Source organism: Porites lutea, chromosome 2 (assembly GCF_958299795.1).
Source record: "Porites lutea chromosome 2, jaPorLute2.1, whole genome shotgun sequence".
Taxonomy (NCBI): domain Eukaryota; kingdom Metazoa; phylum Cnidaria; class Anthozoa; order Scleractinia; family Poritidae; genus Porites; species Porites lutea.
In genome coordinates, this window is record NC_133202.1 from 14,040,447 (window position 1) to 14,058,777 (window position 18,331).

At 36.6% G+C, this 18,331-nt stretch overlaps 1 long non-coding RNA gene across 1 annotated transcript; it reads left to right on the top strand.

Annotated features, from left to right (window-relative positions):
- Positions 1-17,376: 17,376 nt before the first annotated feature.
- Positions 17,377-18,080, top strand: LOC140927818 (uncharacterized). Its single transcript, XR_012164582.1, has 2 exons — positions 17,377-17,487; positions 17,869-18,080. It is a non-coding gene; the product is annotated as an uncharacterized lncRNA (long non-coding RNA).
- The last annotated feature ends 251 nt before the right edge of the window (positions 18,081-18,331 follow it).

Sequence of the window (18,331 nt, forward strand, 5' to 3'; positions counted from 1 at the left end):
GCAAATGGATTTAACTCACGGCAGGAAACTAATCGGTTGTCTTACAGAACTGGAGTTTTCACAGGAAGAAGAAGAACATAATATTAACCGTTGGAAATTAAATAATCATGCTAACAGCAATAAATAAAGGTTTTCCAAAAAATCTGGCAAATGTTTTTATTTTACTTATTAGTCCAAAACATGCTGTCCAATTAAAGGAGGTAGATTTTGAGATGCCCTTACCTTTTAAACTCAAATATTGAAGCCACCTAAATCGTCTTTATGCTTTATGTTCCTTTACATATGACGAAAGTTATTGATGTTAGCGGAGTCTTACTTTGGGTGAGCTCTGTTTGCTGGTACACAAAATAATCACAAACCCATTATGGGATATTTTGGCCACGGGAGTGGCCGTTTATTAAATTAAAGCATATAAAGCTGGGAAAACCAGATACACAAGAACATTTTCCCAACAAAGGTGAGGGCACACCTGCCATTCCCTAGGGTAAAATAAAGCTAACGGGAGGGAAGGGAGGGAAAAATGTTTCTGACTGTCTTGTAATGCGAGGAAGGAGGCCTTTTGCCTCGCTTCTGTGCCTTACATGACCCGTGAAGTGTAAATGACACTTTCAACCGGATGACAGGAAAACCCTCCTTTGCTGGTAGCTGGAGAAATACAATAATGATCAGACACATTCAGCAGAAAACCATATATTTCTTTCGGAAATAAATCTCATTAAATGCGCATTCTTTTATTCTTTTTCGTTATTATTACAAGTCGCTTATTTTGTCAAATGTAGGCAAACTCATGGAGGAAAAAGTTCGTCTTCGTTTGTTTACGTCCTCAATAAAACGTGAAGTTAGGCATTTTCACGTCGCATGGCCGTGCAGTGATCGGGCAAAGAAATGTTGATTAAAAAAAGAAAAAAGATGCACGTGCAAAGCTGTTGATTTGCTAATTAAACTTATTATTTGCGGATCCTTACTTAAGAAACCTAAACTTTGTTTGTCGCTGTGGCATGCGCATAGAAACTCTTCTTTTTTCAAAATCAGATTTTCAACTACCTGCTGAAGTTGCAGTAACCTGACAGAAAAGGCCGCCATATTTGATCTGGCAATATTGGCTAGGCGTTCTCGGCGAGTATCTCTCGGTGACGTCACAGCTCATGGTAGAGTCCAGGAATGATCGAGCCGAAAATGCTTGGGGACTAGGCTGTGACCGTACAATTCTCTCCCTGCTCGTAAGGTGTCTTTTCATCGGTTGGGGAAAACATTAACACAACATTGTTCATCATTAGTTCCACTGTTTTAGGTTAGGGTAGCAAACCATTTGGCTTTTAGGGTTAGAAGAGCTGCTACATGACCTCTCTTCCCGGAATGAGGAGAAACAATATAACATGGTCGCCAAATACACCCTTTTGGTTTTTAACGTTCTCCTTTATTAACAAACGTTGAACATTTATTTCGGCAAACAAACAGTTAAGTTGAAGAAAGATTATACAAAAGTGTCAAGAGTAGGTCTCCTTTTCGATTTTTACGTGCAATATCGGTCAATTTACGCAACTTCTAAAGTTCTGACTCAGTTTTAGTTTTGTTCTGCTTTGAAAATGGAATAATGATTACTCAGAGACAATGCAGTGTAAAGGGTTGTTGAGAAAAACAGCAAAAACTTGCCAATTTATGACAAAAAATGTACTTTAAAAACGAACTAAAACAATCAAAAGGCTTTGCTCATGTGACTAATGACGTCATGTCCCTCTTTTGGTTTAGAAAAAGTTATCAGTTAGAACATTACCTTCCCGCAAATTTTCTCTGCTGAATGATGAAAGGTTGACTCTCTACAGCCCTCGGCCTTGTCTCCCGACGTTTTCGCTCATGTTCGTTACCCCCTTAAATTTTGAATGCCAACTGACGTCAACTGGTTATTTTTAAATTCCCCCTGCAACTAAAACCTCAAATATGCTATGTGTTTTTAACTCGTTAATGAAATCTTGTCACAGCAACAAATAAATCTAATTTGGAAATAGTCACGTGACTTATTACGTCATTACCTTAGCTGTGGGATGGGAAGATATTTCATAGCAAATGTTTTCTTGTTGTGATCTAATATTCTTCTACGTATAAAATTGTCAAAGTTATAAATTGAATCAAAGGATTCTGGCATAATTTTTTTACGATAAGTATTATTTACTTTTATAATTATCATTTATTAGATAAATTCTCAATTACTGTAGGCACATGAGTAAAACCACAAGACACCTTTTCAATGCTTTATTTAAATCAACAGTACCACTCTAATTTCACAACTACATTTAATTTCGTTACATCAAGTTTTCTGTTAATGGGACACGTCATCTTTTCAGTACCGTTGGGCTGTCAATCAGTTAAGGCTTAGGACGTCCACTGGGCCGGAACTTCTTGCACATTTTCCGCAGTTTTATGCACATCTTTTTCTAAGTGGGAGAGAATGTGAATTGTGTGAATTTTTTAATACCTCTGTGGTAGGATAATTCTAAAACTTTGTTGACTTTTTTTTAATCATGCCAGGATTTTCACTGATTGATGCTGGCCCTCTTTATCATTTGACGCCAAATCATCAGTGAATATGAAAAAACTGAGCTATGATTTTGAGAAAACGGTAATCACTCTTTCTAACATATAACAACCTATCCCGGCTGAAAAAAAACAACTAAAGAACTCACCTGGTGCATGTATTTCATCAAGTCGTATAAAAACAATATAAGTTGACTACACACTTTTGCTGTAAAACTACGTCTCGACATCAAAGTCTGAGGGTTCAAAATAAAGACAAGGAAGATCTTACCTTGATGGGACGTGTGGGACGAGGACCAGTTGGCTTCTTTAAGCATTTCTTAAAATATAGTTTGCACTTTTTAAGAGAAAAGAATTAAACTATGTGAGTTTTATAATAATGGCTCAATGATACCTTACTGTTTATATTAAAACACCGTTTGCTAGTATTTTATTAATCGATGATTCCATTCTTTATCATTTGATGCCAATCACCAAAGAAAAAGCTAAGACTATTTTTTTTAACAGAGTTATCGTTCTAACATGTTAACCAAATAAAATACGCAATTTCCGGGTTGAGGGAGCACGATTCTTCCGAAGTTCCCCTCAGCACCTATTTTATAAGGACGTGAAAGGGAGTCTTAAACAAATTAAGTTTGCTACTTTAAGCTGATTGGGCAAATCCCAGTAGTCTGTTTAAAATTGGTGACAAGGTTGAAGATCTTACCCCCCTCGGTGGGCCACTTGGACGGGGACGACGATGGTCAGCAAGCACAGCAATGGTTTCATCATCCTGTTCATTTAACAACTCCGCGACTGCCTCATCCTCAAAAGGCTCCTCAGCCAGGGTGGCGACTACCGCTCCGAGAAACAGGAGAACAAGTAGAGATTTCATTTCTAAACCAAAGTTCACTGCTAAATATCCGTTAGCAATGTGACTGACGTAGTTCTTCTCGCGGCCCTTTTTATGGGCCCGTGACCCTGATGAACGTTAGGCATATAACAAAAGCGCTAGCAAACACACGTTTGCCGATTATTGTTTATTTTTCGTTAGGCGCGAGATTAATAAATTTCTTATTGACTCTTATATCAACAGCCGGGATGTTTATCACCATTTTCCTTTGTGAGCAGCTGTGTATTGTGTGCTATCTTTTATCTTTTTCGGTTTACCCCCTTTTGTTCAAACTTAAGTTTGTTTTGCGCCAAGCGTGAAGATAAATATTTTACTTTGCGTTTGGAAGTTACTAAAATCTTTATTACAGGTGCATTTTCGCAGGTGCTCAACAACCTGTGTACACTTTTTGCTTTGTAAAAAAAAACAAAACAAAACAAAAAACTGCCCAACAACAACAACAGTATATTTATCTTGCAACCTTTGTGGCATTACAGGTGTTAAAAGTATGGGATCCCTAACGAAAGATAGAAGGGAGGAGAATGTGTGGGTTTGCGAGTGTTGTGGGTATAAAAAGCAAAAAAAAAAAGTTAGATGTTAAGATTTGTACCACTAATGAGGGACCGGCAAACTCTATGTCTACCTCAAGCAAGTGCTAAATAGAAAAAAGGTAGAAATAAATTTATAAGTAAATAAAATGAAATGGCAGTATAAAATACAGACTTAAAAAATAAGAAGATGAAATAAAATAAAATTAAATGAAGGATGATCATCGCAGTTATATACGCATCTTTTGCAGTTGCAAAAAAAAGCCTGAAAAAGATTCAGGCTTGTACGGGATTCGAACCCTTGACCTATGCGGGACCGGTGCAGCGCCCTACCAATTAAGCCAACAAGCCGACTGGGAAACCCGTGAAAGGATGATGAAGTTTTGAATATATGAAAATCATATATGTGAACTACGGATTGAGGAATTAAATGAAGGATGATCATCCTTCAATTTAATTCTTCACTCCGCAGTTCACATATATGATTTACATATATTCAAAACTTCAAAAGAAAATTAGTTGAAAAGCTAAAATTGGATTAGAGGTTAAAAGAAGAGGAAGAGAAAAAATTAGTTTAGATGTTAGGATAAGTATTGGCAATGTGGGAGCCCTCGCGGAATAACGCGGAACATCACCGATTCCGCCCTGATTCTGTGTGCCTTTTATACTTTGAATGGCGCAAGGCTGCTACAGCAATAAGTAACGACAGACACCCAAAAACTGCCCGGCCACTGCATATTATCAGAAAGTTCTCAAAGAACATATGACGAATGTGGCAGCAGGAAGGCGTTAAGCTAAGGTTTGTGCTAAGACGCACACTACCGCACCGGTAGAAAAAAAACATGTTTCTGTTTCTCTGCGAGGTTTGCTGTCTTCATTTTCAAAATGCCCGTGGTCAAATGAAATTTTTCACGTCAAAATGCGGAATATGGCGAAGTGTTATCTCGAGTACGACATTTTACATTGGCGTACACCGACGTACAAGGGTAAATTGATGTTATAAACAGTGAAACAGAAATGGTAAACAATGCAGTCGTGCAAATAATTTTCGCCTGGATAAGGTAACCTATTTGCTTCGCACGCGGGGAGCTCAGCTATAGCGAAGAATATAGTGACTCATTGCATGGGAACTTATGTTTCTTGTATAGGGTAATTTCCATAGAAAGTCAGTTGGTAGAAATTCACTCTAATATCATTTTTTTAAGGCTGCAAACAAGATAATTTTAAATTCGTTCTTAAACAGTCCAATATTGCACAGTGCTAGTTCGATTCTCTTTGACAGTCTTTTGATGCTAAACAGGCGCTGCTGTTGAGCTATCATACCTTTATATTTTATTTTTTTATCAATGCAAGACAAAATCTAGTTGAGGGATCTTTTTTTGACATTACTCGGAAGAAGATAAAGTAAAAGCAAAGATTTTAATTCTTAAAAAAGGGCAGCTTTGAACACACAGGAGACACTGGGCATAGGTGTAAAGTCTTTTAATTCCTCATGTTCACAAATGTGATTTTTACATAGCCTGACTTGGATCATTTTAAAAGTAAGAGTTTTTAGAACATGAAAATGGCCTATAAACCCCTTTAACCCAAAAATGCACAAACAAGTTCTTCAGACTGATCCCCATACTCTTCTTCAAAGAATTAGTTGAGAGAATTTGATAAAAAATACTTGACATATTTGAAACAAATAGCACTTTTAACAGTTTAAAACACCGTTAAAGTCAGTCCAAATCAGTCAGTATAAAACCTATGCTGTAACACCGGTTTAAAACAGTTTTCAAAAAAAGTTAGCAAATACATTTTAAAAAGTGTTATATTTGGTACGGCAAACTGCGAGAGGCTCGATCCTTTATAGCCTGATATTCGAGCAAACTGGTAAAAACCTGTAGGAAGAACAAGCATTAATGCCTGGAGTCAGGCTCTGCAAGACGATATATGTATCACGAGATAAATCGTTACCTGAAGCCTCGTGCAAACGGACGCAACATTGTCGGCCAACAAGGTAACTCCCAACATTGTTGGATGTTACATGTTGCGTCTGCTTGCACACCCTGTTGCATGTTGTTGGATGTTGTTACGCAAAGTTTGAAACAGGTCAAACTTTTCAGCCAACAACTCCCAACATTTCTTTTGTTCCGTGATCGCCAAAGCGTAGCGCAACAATGTTGGATCCGTTTGCACAGCTCTTCCAACATTGTTGGGGCCACGCAGGCTCATTATGCAAGGTTTACAAAGACTTATGGGTTGTATCCTTCCCACCATGCACTGTAGGTCCCAACATTGTTGGGAGTTGTTGCGTCCGTTTGCACGCAGCCTGAGCCCAAAGTGAAAAATTATACGTGGAATTAAGTCCTGATATTCCCTTTCCGAAAAAACTGTCCATTCCGTTTTAATCGTATTTTACACTGTTTTTCGAACAAACTTGATATACTGCTACGTTCAAAAATCATTTTCTGATGTAAGTTAAGACTTGACGCGGAAAAATAAGTCAGTTTTAGTGTGTATCCGTTTGTTTACTCGGAATTTGTCCAAATCGGAACGCCACATTTTAGATTGGAACGCGTTCTACTTCTTGCTTGACTTACTTTACGAATTAGTTAGAGGATGACTGGTCTGAACCCTCATTCACTGGGCAAAGCAAGCAAATCGCATCAAGTTAGGTTTCCGGAAAACTGCCCACTTACCCTTCCCTTAAGCCAACATTTTGCCCTAAGTGAGTAGTAAGTGTAAATGTTCGCTTAAGGGAGGGGTAGGTGGGTAGTTTCCCAGAAACCAAAATTGATCCAGAAAATGTACTTGTCCCTGACTTTTTCGAAGCCTAGAGAAAGCATTCCCTGAGCCGACTAATAGCAGGACGGCAGAAAGAAAAGGACGACAAAACGCTTCTCTGTGTCAAACGTGGCACGGCTATTACTTGCGTGTTTTGTCAAGATCTTAAGGAAACCTTTGGGCAGGCAGCTCTCATACTTTGTTTTCCCGGAGCCACTTTTTGCTCGAGTACTTAACGAAGTAGTTAGAGGATAACTTGCCTGAACCCCCTGAGCCGACAGATGGTGAGTTTACGCAACAAGACGGCAGAAAAAAAAAGACGGCAGAACGTTTGTGTCTGACAAACGTGACACGGCTATTACTTGCGTGTTTTGTCGTGATCTTCACTTACATTAATGTTTTCTGGTCTTTTACAAAAAGAACTGTTTACTGAGGAGGGTGAAGTTTGGCGAAAAGTTTCAAACAAAATTACTGTCACCATTGTCACACAAGGTTTGCCGTCTTCTTTCCTCTTCCGTCCTGTTGCGTAAGCTCACTATTAACGGACACTCAACCAACAATTAAAGCTATCCACAGGACGTAAGTGCACCTAAAATAAAAAACATTTTAACTAAAACAGGACAAGCTTGGGTGCACTATGAGTCATCTACCAAATCAAGACAAGATTTGGTAAAACAATTATTGTAGTGACATCTATCAATTTCGTACTGTACGCGAGAAGAATTTGTTTCAACATCATTACATTACTCATCACTCATCACCACTGATCACTACTATCTTAATACTATCATCAACACTACCATCAATCACAATCAGTTTCATTGGCTCGTTCTCTGATAAACACATTTCTTACGAAAAGTGCAGGGGATAAAGTAGTAAAGGGAAACAATTTCAGATAAGAAAGTTATTCTACGTTTTAGTTTCAAAGTTAAATTATTTGTAATAATTGGTAATTGTAAAATAAAAACGGCTCTAATTCTGGAATTGTGAAAATTCCAATTCCCGATAAGGAAGTTGGCCACTACATTATAAACTGGAATGAACCTTCCACCGTCACGTGTCCTTAAATGTGCATGTTAGACTAAACAGGACAAGATTGGGTGCACCATGAGTCATGTACCAAATCAAGACAATATTTGGTAAAACAATTACTGACATCTATTAATTTCTTACTGTACGCGAGAAGAATTTGTTTCAACATCATTACATTACTCATCACTCATCACCACTGATCACTATCTTGTCACTATCATCAACACCACCATCATCATCCCAATCAGTTTCACTGGCTCGTTCTCAGATAAACACACTTCTTACGGAACGTGCAAGAGATATAGTAGTCAAGGGAAACAATTTCAGATGAGAAAGTTATTCTACGTTTTAGTTTCAAAGTTAAATTACCGTAAAATTCCGAAAATAAGCCCCTCCATGTATATGCCCCTCCAAATATAAGCCCCCCAAACCGGTAACGCAAAAAAACCGCCGTTAAATCGCCCCTCCAAATATAAGCCCCCCGGGGGCTTGTACTTGGAAAATTGCCCTCAAATACGAAGTAAAACAAAGCAAAAATGGTAAATTTACTTCCAACTTTAAGTCTAGCCCAATCGATTTTGAAACGCAAATTTCCCTCTGTAGATAAGCCCCTCCGAATGTAAGCCCCTTTAAAAATAAGCCCCTCAAAAAGGGCCTTTGAAAAAATAAGCTCCAGGGCTTATTTTCGGAATTTTACGGTATTTTTATTAATTCAGTGGTAACTGTAAAATAAAAACAGATCTAATTCTAGAATTGTGAAAATTCCAATTCCCTATAAGGAAGTTAGTCCACGGACGTGGTTTTTCTTGTATCTTTTATCACCAGATGTAATATTATTACGTAAGTCAATTTAAAAAAAACGCTTAAAACTAGATTCAACTTTTCACCTGCTCATTCTGCGATATGTGAGGTTTAGTTTGCTTCCCAGCAGAAACATATGAGTATGATCATTATTTGGCTAAGCTAAAGAGCTGAAAGGTGAATGTTTATTCTCGTATTCGGTTTTCGAAAAGAAAAGAAAAAAACTCTGTGTACATACTAAAGGAAACATAACCTCACTATCTGAAGAAAAGTTTTTTTTTCTTTTGTTTTACTAATCGCTGGCACGGACTGTTTTGTACCCGGTTTTGGATCTTTATTTTGTTATTAAATATTTACTCAACTGGGTGCTCGTTTACCGGCAATAAAAAAAACCTAGATTGCAACATAAGGCACAAATGTCTCTGAGATGAATTTCGTTTTTTTATGATTAAAAAGAAAGACATTTTAGTTCATCGTTTAAGCTTTAATACACAAAATGGCTACAATTCGCTAGTTTTTGTTGGATTTTCGTGTTTATAAGAGAGCCTCTTATTATTCATAGTATCTTGTCTCCAGGTTTCATTTAAAATAGGTAATGCCGTCATTTTGTTGCTATGACAACTCATTGTAATGTCATTGTAATCTTGATTATAAAAAAGTTTCATTTTTATCTAAAACAGCTGTGGTGGTAATTGTTAATGATATCGTAGGTTATGCTCAAACTTGGGAGGTGTTCACCCTGAAAAATCCCATCGAGGGACCTTAATCAACTATTCCCTGCAAAGCACAGGGCATGGAGATTTGAATTTTGTTTGCTCATCCTGTTTCTCGAAGACTTGGCCTTCTTTTCCCTATATTTACAGACGGTTGTACCAATTGTTCCAGTTTGTTTTTACGCACTTGTGGCATGAATTTTTAACTTAAACTTGTCTCCACCATTCAAACCAACATCCTTAAACAGCAAGTACAGTGGTGTATACCGTTACTTTTATTAATATCATCAGTTTAACTTTAATGGCCGGAAGTTATTAATACCGTTACTCCGATTAATTATTATCATTTTTTTTTATAGGAAATATTGCTTCAAACATTAGAAAGAGCAGAGAAACAGAAACATTTTTTTTTTCTACCCGTGCGGTAGTGTGCTTCTTAGCACAAACAAACCTCAGCTTAAAACCTTTCTGTTGGCACATTGGTCATATGTTCTTTGACAACTTAATGATAATAAGTAGTGGCCGGCCAGTTTTAGGTCCCTGTCGTTACTAATTCAAAGTACAAAAGGCACCATGAATCAGGGCGGAATCGGTTATGTTCCGCGTTCTTCCGCGAGGGCTCCCTCATTGCTAATACTTATCCTTATATCTAAATTAATTTTTCCTCTTCCTCTTCTTTTAATCTCTTATCCAATTAAAGCTTTTCAACTAATTTTATTTTGAAGTTTTGAATATATGAAAATCATATAATTATGTGGACTGCAGATTGAAGAATTAAATGAAGGATGATCATCCTTCATTTAATTTTTCAATCCGCAGTTCACATATATGATTTTCATATATTCAAACCTTCCTCATCATCCATTCACGGATTTATAAACGAACCAATTTGCTCTCCGTTGGCTTAATTGGTAGAGCGCTGCACCGGTCTCACATAGGTCAAGGGTGCGTATCCCGTACATGCCTGAATTTTTTTCAGGCTTTCTTTTCGCAACTGCAAAAGATGCGTATATAACTGCGATGATCATCCTTCATTTAATTTTATTTTATTTCATCTTCTTATTTTTGCAAGTCTGTCTTTTATATTGCCATTTCATTTTATTTCCTTATAAATTTATTTCTACCTTTTTTTCTATTTTAGCACTTGCTTGAGGTAGACATAGAGTTTGCCGGTCGCTCATTATTAGTGCAAATCTTAACATCTAACGTTTTTTTTGCTTTCTATACCCACAACACTCCCAAACGCACACATTCTCCTTCCCTTCTATCTTTCGTTAGGGATCTCATACTTTTAACACCTGTAATGCCACAAAAGTTGCAAGATAAATATACTGTTGTTGTTGTTCGTTTTTTTTTTACAAAGCAAAAAGTGTACACAAGTTTTTCAGCACCTGCGAAAATGCACCTGTAGTAAATATTTTAGTAACTTTCAAACTTAAAGTAAAATGTTTATCTTCAAGCTTGGCGCAAAATAAACACAAGGTTGAACAAAAGGGGTTAAACCGAAAAAGATAAAACATGGCACACAATAAACAGCTGCTCACAAAGGAAAAAGGTGATAAACATCCCGGCTGTTGATATAAGAGTCAATAAGATATTTATTAATCTCGCGCCTAACGGAAAATAAACAATAATCAGCAAACGTGTGTTTGCCAGCGCTTTTGTTATATGCCTAACGTTCATCAGGGTCACGGGCCCATAAAAAGGGCCGCGCGAAGAACTATGTTATTTACATTGCTAGCGGATATTTAGCAGTGAACATTGTTTTGGAAATGAAATCTCTACTTGTTCTCCTGTTTCTCGGAGCGATAGTCGCCACCCTGGCTGAGGAGCCTTTTGAGGATGAGGCAGTCGCGGAGTTGTTAGATGAACAGGATGATGAAACCATTGCTGTGCTTGCTGACCATCGTCGTCCCCGTCCAAGTGGCCCTCCGAGGGCGGTAAGATCTTCAACCTTGTCACCAATCCTAAACAGACTACCGGGATTTGCACAATCAGCTTAAAGTAGCAAACTTAATTTGTTCAAGATTCCATTCCACGCCCTTATAATATAGGTGCTCAGGGGAACTTCGGAAGAATCGCGCTCCCTCAACCCAAATCTCTGTAGGTTAATATATGTTAGAAAGAGTGATTACCCTTTTGTCAAGAAATTAATCAGAGCTCAGTTTTTTCATATTCACTGATGATTTAGCGTCAAGTGATAAAGAGCGCCAGCATCAATCAATGAAAATCCTGACATGTGATTAAAAAAAAATCAACAAAGTTTTAGAAGTATCTTACCACAACCTCCCCGAAATTGCGTATTTTATTTGGTTAACATGTTAGAGCGATAACTCGGTCAAAAAAATAGCCATGGCTTTTTTTCTGTTGATTGGCATCAAATGATAAAGAATGGTGTCATCGATTAATGAATCCTAGCAAACTGTGTTTTAATATAAACGGTAACGTATCATGGAGCCATTATTATAAAACTCACATAGTTTAATTCTTTTCTCTTAAAAAGTGCAAACTATATTTTAAGAAATGCATAATGAAGCCAACTGGTCCTCGTCCCACACGTCCCATCAAGGTAAGATCTTCCTTGTCTTTATTTTGAACCCTCAGACTTTGATGTCGAGACGTAGTTTTACAGCAAAAGCGTGTAGTCATCTTATATTGTTTTTATACGACTTGATGAAATACATGCACCAGTTGAGCTCCTTAGTTATTTTTTTTCAGTTGGGGTAGGTTGTTATATGTTAGGAAGAGTGATTAACCTTTTGCCAAGAAATTAATCATAGTTCAGTTTTTTTTTTCATATTCACTGATGATTAAGCGTCAAATGATAAAGAGGACCAGCATCAATCAATGAAACTCCTGACATTTGATTAAAAAAAAATCAACAAAGTTTTAGAAGTATCCTACCACAGAGGTATTAAAAAATTCACTCCGTTCATCTTCTCTCCCTCTTAGAAAAAGATTTGCCAAAAACTGCGGAAAATGTGCAAGAAGCTCCGGCCCAGTGGACGTCCTAAGCCTTAACTGATTGAAAGTCAAGTTATTGACAGCCAACGGTACTGAAAAGATGACGTGTCCCATTAACAGAAAACTTGATGTAACGAAGTTAAATGTAGTTGTTAAGTTAGGTTGGTACTGCTGATTTAAATAAAGCATTGAAAAGGTGTCTTGAGGTTTTACTCATGTGCCTACAGTAGTTGAGAATTTATCTAATAAATGATAATTATAAAACTAAATTATAATTATCATAAAAAATTATCCCAGAATCCTTTGAGGCAATTTTTCTTAAAAGCTTTATAACTTTGACAAGTTTATACGTAGAAGAATGTCAGACCACAAGAAGAAAACATTTGCCATAAAATATCTTCCCATGCCACATCTAAGATAATGACGTCATCAGTCACGTGACTATTTCCGAATTAAGGTTTATTTGTTGCTGTGACAAGATTTCACTAACGAGTTAAAAACAAATAGCATATTTGTGGTTTTAGTTGCGGGGTGAATTTAAAAACAACCAGTTGACGTCTGGCATTTAAAGTTCAAGGGGGTAATGAACATGAGCGAAAAAGTCGGGAGACAAGGCCGAGGTCTGTAGAGAGTCAACCTTTTATCATTCAACAGAGAAAATTTGAGGGAAGGTAATGTTCTTACTGATAATTTTTTCTAAACCAACAAAGGGACATGACATCATCAGTCACATGATCAAAGTGTTTTGAATGTTTTAGTTCGTTTTGAAAGTTTTTTTTTGTCATAAATTGGCAAGTTTTTGCTTTTTTTCTCAACAATTCTTGACACTGTATTATCTCTGAGTAATTACTATGCCATTTTCAAAGCAGAACAAAACGAAAACTGAGCCAGAAGTTTAAAAGTTGCGTAAATTGACCGATATTGCAAGTAAAAATCGAAAAGGAGACCTACTCTTGACACTTCTGTATAATCTTTCTTCAACTTATTTGTTTGTTTGCCGAAATAAATGTTCAACGTTTGTTAATAAATGAGAACTTTAAAACCTAAACGGATGTATTTGGCGACGATAATATATTGTTTTTCTTCATTCCGGGAGAGAGGTCATGTAGCAGCTCTTCTAACCCTAAAAGCCAAATTTTTTGCTACCCTAACCTAAAACAGTGGAACTAATGATGAACAATGTTGTGTTAATGTTTTCCCCGACCGATGAAAAGACACCTTACAAGCCCTCAAATACAAAGTAAAACAAAGCAAAAATGGTAAATTTACTTCCAACTTTAAGTCTAGCTCAATCGATTTTGAAACGAAAATTTCCCTCCGTAGATAAGCCCCTCCGAATGTAAGCCCCTTTAAAAATAAGCCCCCGATAAGGAAGTTAGTCCACGGACGTGGTTTTTCTTGTATCTTTTATTACCAGATGTAACATTATTACGTAAGTCAATTTAAAAAAACGCTTAAAACTAGATTCAACTTTTCTTTTGCTCATTCTGTGATATGTGAGGTTTAGTTTGCTTCCCAGCGGAAACAAATGTGTATGATCATTATTTGGCTAAGCTAGCTAAAGAGCTGAAAGGTGAATGTTTATTCTCGTATTCGGTTTTCGAAAAGAAAAGAAAAAAACTCTGTGTACTTACTAAAGGAAACATAACCTCACTATCTAAAGGTTTTTTGTTTTTCTTTTGTTTTACTTATCGCTGGCGCGGACTGTTTTGTACCCGGTTTTGGGTCTTTATTTTGTTATTAAATATTTACTCAACTGGGTGCTCGTTTACCGGCAATTAAAAAAAAAACCTAGATTGCAACATAAGGCACAAATGTCTCTGAGATGAATTTCATTTTTTTATGATTAAAAAGAAAGACATTTTAGTTCATCGTTTAAGCTTTAATACACAAAATGGCTACAATTCGCTAGTTTTTGTCGGAATTTCGTGTTTACAAGAGAGAGCCTCTTATGATTCATAGTATCATGTCTCCAGGTTTCATTTAAAATAGGTAATGCCGTCATTTTGTTGCTATGACAACTCATTGTAATGTCATTGCAATCTTGATTATAAAAAATTTCCATTTTTATCTAAGACAGCTGTGGTGGTAATTGTTAATGATATCGTAGGTTATGTTCAAACTTGGGAGGTGTTCACCCTGAAAAATCCCATCGAGGCACCTTAATCAACCAGTCCCTGTAAAGCACAGGGCATGGAATTTGAATTTTGTTTGCTTATCCTGTTTCTCGAAGACTTGGCCGTCTTTCCCCTATATTTACAGACGGTTGTACCAATTGTTCTAGTTTGTTTTTACGCACTTGTGGCATGAATTTTTAACTTAAACTTGTCTCCACCATTCAAACCAACATCCTTAAACAGCAAGTACAGTGGTGTACACCGTTACTTTTATTAATATCATCAGTTTAACTTTAATAGCCGGAAGTTATTACTACCGTTACTCCGATTAATTATCATTATTTTTTATAGGAAATATTGCTTCAAACATTAAACTGGGGTTAACGCATGCTATTTTGTAACCTCTTTTAGTTTATAGTTTATGATCCATTTTCTACGACGTAATGTGTTGTCAACGTATGATAGCTGAACAGCAGCGCCCATTTAGCATCAAAGAGAATCAGAACTAACACTGTGCAATATTGGACATTTTAAGAACGAGTTTAAGATTATCTCGTTTGCAGCTATTTAAAAAAATGATATTAAAGTGAATTTCTACTAACTGACTTTCTATGGAAATTACCCTGTGTAAGCAACATAAGTTCCCATGCAATGAGTCACTATTAATTCTTCGTAATAGCTGAGCTCCACGCGTGCGGAGCAAATAGGGTACCTTATCGAGGCGAAAATTATTTTATAACATAAAAGAAGTAAAGTGCTCCCTCTGATTGGACAATTACTCAAATACTATTTCAAATGGGTGAATGCTGACGAAAGCTAACGCCGCTTAAAGTCTTACGCTTCACTTTCTAAAAGATTATATTTTGTTGTTATCCTATCGTCAGTTTTGTATTAGTACTGAGAAAAAGTTTTACAAAGCCGTTTTGGCTGACGTAAAAGATTATTTACAATCAACATAAGGCTTTTGTTCATGTTTGGCAACCTCCCGCATGCATCCATAGCCCGATGGCTCCACGACTGCAACGTTTACCATTTCTGTTTCATTGGTTATAACGTCAATTTACTATTAAAGTCAGTGTACGCCAATGTAAAATGTCGTACGTATACTCGAGTTAACACTTCGCCACATTCCGCATTTTGGCGTGAAAAATGCATAAGGACTCGGGCATTTCGAAAATGAAGACAGCAAACGTTAAGGAAACAAGAAAACAAAACGGCGGAATCCGTTTTTTTTCCTCGCAGAGAAACAGAAACATTTTTTTTTCTACCCGTGCGGTAGTGTGCTTCTTAGCACAAACAAACCTCAGCTTAAAACCTTTCTGTTGGCACATTGGTCATATGTTCTTTGACAACTTAATGATAATAAGTAGTGGCCGGCCAGTTTTAGGTCCCTGTCGTTACTAATTCAAAGTACAAAAGGCACCATGAATCAGGGCGGAATCGGTTATGTTCCGCGTTCTTCCGCGAGGGCTCCCTCATTGCTAATACTTATCCTTATATCTAAATTAATTTTTCCTCTTCCTCTTCTTTTAATCTCTTATCCAATTAAAGCTTTTCAACTAATTTTATTTTGAAGTTTTGAATATATGAAAATCATATAATTATGTGGACTGCAGATTGAAGAATTAAATGAAGGATGATCATCCTTCATTTAATTCCTCAATCCGCAGTTCACATATATGATTTTCATATATTCAAACCTTCCTCATCATCCATTCACGGATTTATAAACGAACCAATTTGCTCTCCGTTGGCTTAATTGGTAGAGCGCTGCACCGGTCTCACATAGGTCAAGGGTTCGAATCCCGTACATGCCTGAATTTTTTTCAGGCTTTCTTTTCGCAACTGCAAAAGATGCGTATATAACTGCGATGATCATCCTTCATTTAATTTAATTTTATTTTATCTTCTTATTTTTGCAAGTCTGTCTTTTATACTGCCATTTCATTTTATTTACTTATAAATTTATTTCTACCTTTTTTTCTATTTTAGAAATAGCACTTGCTTGAGGTAGACATAGAGTTTGCCGGTCGCTCATTATTAGTGCAAATCTTAACATCTAACTTTTTTTTTGCTTCTTATACCCACAACACTCCCAAACGCACACATTCTCCTTCCCTTCTATCTTTCGTTAGGGATCCCATAGTTTTAACACCTGTAATGCCACAAAAGTTGCAAGATAAATATACTGTTGTTGTTGTTCGTTTTTTTTTTACAAAGCAAAAAGTGTACACAAGTTTTTCAGCACCTGCGAAAATGCACCTGTAGTAAATATTTTAGTAACTTTCAAACTTAAAGTAAAATATTTATCTTCAAGCTTGGCGCAAAATAAACACAAGGTTGAACAAAAGGGGTTAAACCGAAAAAGATAAAACATGGCACACAATAAACAGCTGCTCACAAAGGAAAAAGGTGATAAACATCCCGGCTGTTGATATAAGAGTCAATAAGATATTTATTAATCTCGCGCCTAACGGAAAATAAACAATAATCAGCAAACGTGTGTTTGCCAGCGCTTTTGTTATATGCCTAACGTTCATCAGGGTCACGGGCCCATAAAAAGGGCCGCGCGAAGAACTATGTTATTTACATTGCTAGCGGATATTTAGCAGTGAACATTGTTTTGGAAATGAAATCTCTACTTGTTCTCCTGTTTCTCGGAGCGATAGTCGCCACCCTGGCTGAAGAGCCTTTTCAGGATGAGGCAGTCGCGGAGTTGTTAGATCAAGAGGATGATGAAACCATTGCCGTGCTTGCTTCAGTTTGTTCATATTCACTGATGATTTAGCGTCAAGTGATAAAGAGGGCCAGCATCAATCAATGAAAATCCTGACATGTGATTAAAAAAAAAATCAACAAAGTTTTAGAAGTATCCTACCACAACCTCCCGGAAATTGCGTATTTTATTTGGTTAAAATAGCCATAGCTTTTTTTCTGGTGATTAGCATCAAATGATAAAGAATGGTGTCATCGATTAATAAAATCCTAGCAAACGGTGTTTTAATATAAACGGTAACGTACCATGGAGTCATTATTATAAAACTCACATAGTTTAACTCTTTTCTCTTAAAAAGTGCAAACTATATTTTAAGAAATGTTTAATGAAGCCAACTGGTCCTCGTCCCACACGTCCCATCAAGGTAAGATCTTCCTTGTCTTTATTTTGAACCCTCAGACTTTGATGTCGAGACGTAGTTTTACAGCAAAAGTGTGTAGTCAACTTATATTGTTTTTATACGACTTGATGAAATACAAGCACCAGGTGAGCTCCTTAGTTATTTTTTTTCAGCTGGGGTAGGTTGTTATATGTTAGAAAGAGTGATTAACCTTTTGTCAAGAAATTAATCATAGTTCAGTTTTTTTCATATTCACTGATGATTAAGCGTCAAATGATAAAGAGGGCCAGCATCAATCAATGAAACTCCTGACATTTGATTAAAAAAAAAATCAACAAAGTTTTAGAAGTATCCTACCTCAGAGGTATTAAAAAATTCACTCAATTCATCTTCTCTCCCACTTAGAAAAAGATTTGCCAAAAACTGCGGAAAATGTGCAAGAAGCTCCGGCCCAGTGGACGTCCTAAGCCTTAACTGATTGAAAGTCAAGTTATTGACAGCCCAACGGTACTGAAAAGATGACGTGTCCCATTAACAGAAAACTTGATGTAACGAAATTAAATGTAGTTGTGAAGTTAGGGTGGTACTGTTGATTTAAATAAAGCATTGAAAAGATGTCTTGAGGTTTTACTTATGTGCCTACAGTAGTTGAGAATTTATCTAATAAATGATAATTATAAAAGTAAATTATAATTATCATAAAAAATTATCCCAGAATCCTTTGAGGCAATTTTTTTTAAAAGCTTTATAACTTTGACAATGTTATACGTAGAAGAATGTCAGACCACAACAAGAAAACATTTGCCATAAAATATCTTCCCATGTCACATCTAGGGTAATGACGTCATCAGTCACGTGACTATTTCCG